The following is a 3,593-nucleotide window of genomic DNA, read 5'->3' as shown; positions in this document are numbered from 1 at the left end:
TGATGTGGGTGGAAATGACAAGGAATTCTTGTCTTTTATCAGTAAATAAAAAAATAGGAGTGACCACCTATTATTTTGGTCATTAGAAACCCTAACTAGTCATAGAGTCTAGGAAAAGGGACTGATTGCGAAAAGAAAAAGTATTAACACCCCTAACACACTTTATCTGAGGTAAGTTATATCGTTTATTTATCTAATATAAACTAAGAAAAAGTTTTGTTTTATAACCATTGATCTATTTAATGCTTAAGAAAAGTCCTACTCAATAAGAAGATTCTTATCATATCAAATTAAAAACCTAATTGTTCTAATGATAATAAAAATAAATTATCTTTTTATTTAATATCAAGAATATATCTTACGTATAAGTTCATAACCCCGTGTATTAAGAGTGACAAAAATAAAATTTTAGTATTTTTGAAATATAAGTCAAAATCCTTTGGGAATTTACAAACTTGTTGTAAAATCCATGTAATATTTTTTTTAAATAAACATGTCAAAGTGTTTTAAATTTAAAAAAGTGCTTAAATAATACAGGATTTTTAGCTATATGCAAGAAAAAAGAAAATATTTTTTTATTTTAATTTTTTTGACCTGACCTGACGGGGTTAACCCAAAATCTTTGGTTCGGCCATAAACCAAACCAAAAATTCTGGTTTGACCTGAAAGACAATCTAAAAACAAAACTAAAGTAAAAAACAGATTAAACACCAAAAAAACACAAAAGCTCAAAAATTCTTGAATAATACGGATCAAACACACACAAAATGAAGAACACCCAAAATAAACCCAGCAATGTAAACTCAAATCCAAACCAGATTTCATGAAATTAAAAGTACAGAAAGGTTGCAAATCATTCAACGATCAAGAAGTAAGGGTTCATTCACTTTGATTTTCATGAAATCATCATGATTTGGCCAAAATGTGTTTCGGTTCAAAACTAAAATCCTAGGATTAAAAATCATTATAAACATGTTATTGGTGCATATAAACACTAGATTATTAGTTAGTCATATGCATAAGGAAGGATAATGTGCAAAAACAGTGGACCAAACATGGTCCGAATCTAAAGGTTAAGGCAATGTTCTTTCCAAGAACACAAGAAACATGCAAGAAAACCCAGAAAATTTACAGCAAAGGCAGCCACTATTAAATCTAGAAAATGACATTTTTTGCTTCTAAAATATGCTTTTTTATCCCAATAAGTCACAATATCATACACAACATGTTTGAATCTAAAAAACTAACAAAAAACATCAAAAACTCAAAATGAAGCATGAGATACCAAATCTAAAAACTAACATAAAACAGCCTACATGTTCATGCAACATGGATTAAAAATTGGTTTTCTGAACCCATTTTTGTATATGAAATGGCTCAACAAGTTAAAGATGAATATTTTTGCTTTAACATACATAACTTAAATAACAACCTGAATACATTAAAAACATTAAAAAAAAAACTTTAAAGTAACTCTATTAAACAAAAATCAAAGCAACAAAGAAGTGATTGCAACATTATTTGTTAAGCATTCAAAACTCTTTTTTATGCTTGTAACTATAAACATAAAATAAAACAAATAAAAAAACAACAAAAAAAAGCCATAAATGACCTATTTTTTAGGTCTGTAATGTATACCTAGAAAAACTACTCTTTCTTGACTTTTCTTTGGAAAGTTTTGCCTCTCACAAGTTTATAAAGTTTAAGAAAAATTGATTTTGCTATTGGACCTCTAACAATCTATTTTTTATTGTTATTACTCTCCTTTTTCTTTTTCTTTTTTGTTTCCTTCTTTTATGTCAAGCCCCTAAAGCATGCTTGACGAGAGTATTTATAGGGTTTTAGGAGGTCTTGAATCCATTTTTAGCTCTTGATCTTTAGAGGAATGTTGTGAATCCTTGAGAAGGACCCATTAAGGAGTCTTTATGTGTGAACACAAAAAAGTCAAATCGTTTTTTTGCAAAATTAGTTGCATTGTCGAGGCTGACTGAGCTGTCCAATTTCTAGGCTTTGTCAGAGAAATTTTGGCGTCATAATCACCTAAGACCACCTAAATTTGGTGGAGAGAATGAACACCTTTCATTTGGATCCATTTTTACTTAATTTAAAGGTTTGTAGCTTTATATTCATTCGTTTAAAGGTGTCAACCTTATCAGCCCCAAATCTAAAAATTGAGTAATGGCTGATCAGGGACAAGATGTTAGGAACTTTCATGGAAACATTATGTTGTAAATGTCTAATTTTATGGAAATAAGGTTGTAAAAGGGATGTTCCTTTTCTATTTGTAAAAAAACCCCATGCTATTTAGAGGTTTAGAACTCTAGAACGAACCCTTAGAAAGTGTCAACCTTCGTGAACTGCCAAGGAAAAAAATGAACAGAGGTTGAATAACATGTTGTTTGGGTTAAAACCCTAAAAAAGAGAGTTTTTAATTTGAGATTTGACAAAGTTTCAATTTCTTCCTTGTACTTTCAATTTTGGTTCATACACCTTTAATTGACACAAAAAAAACTTTTTAATTGCATGTAATTTAACCCCCTCCGTACTCAAATATCAACCTTTAAGTTGGCCACCTTTTTCATTTTGGTATTTGATTCTGAATTTGTGTATTTTGATTCTCAATTGACTAACACACTTGTAATTTTTTCAATTTAACCACTGATTTGATTAATTCCAGCTTCTATATTCATATGTCTTTTCCAGTTTGATTTTGGTTTTGGATTTTTTCAATCAAGTTCCTAATTTCTCATCAAACTTAAATATTAACTTAGTAAAAAAAATAAATTCGTTCTTTCATTTTGATTTTTTTAAAATTCTTTATTAGTGATTTCCGTATTTTATCTATCTAGACCTCTTTTTTACCTTCTCTTATTGGATAACGGACACATCAGTGCTTAATTAATATGCTTACTTAACAATAGGTGCCACATAAAAAGTTGAAAAAAAAAAAACTACGAACTCAAATAAATAAAATATTTAAAAATGAAGTACTCAAATATGGCCCTAATACATGTTTCATAAGTTGGGATCCAATTTTTTTTCATAGATCACTAATAATACACACGTCATCCAACTTAATAGCTGGTACGTACCGGATTACAAAAACAAAAGATTATTAACTCAAATACCGGATTACACATTTAAATGCAAAATTAATCCAAGTAGAACCAAATATAAAATTTTATTTTTCATAAAAAAAGAAAGCCAAGGAGAACATAAATCCGGTTAAATTGGTCCAAATGAAACAAACAAAACACACTGAGTAAAAATGTTATTTTGTGAACTATCTCCATCTCTTTATTCGAGCATAAAAAAAAACATAACAAGACATGAATGAATTGTTTAATGTAATAAAAAAAAACAAGTATGCTAACTTTGGAGATGGGAAAGAAAATGAGACTATGCATGTTATGCATGTTAGTGAGTGTCCATATCAAATAAATAAACAAAAAAAATAAAGATTGCTTTTGTAATATTAAAATGAAAAGGTTGTAAGGCTTTTGTCTCGTCTCCGGTGACCTCAAGGCATCAATCAAGGCTTCATTTCATAATTACTTTTACATATGCATATATAAATATAATCCTCACGGCGT

This window comes from Populus nigra, chromosome 14 (genome assembly GCF_951802175.1).
Source record: "Populus nigra chromosome 14, ddPopNigr1.1, whole genome shotgun sequence".
In the NCBI taxonomy this organism is placed as follows: domain Eukaryota; kingdom Viridiplantae; phylum Streptophyta; class Magnoliopsida; order Malpighiales; family Salicaceae; genus Populus; species Populus nigra.
Note: the sequence above shows the minus strand (reverse complement) of the source record.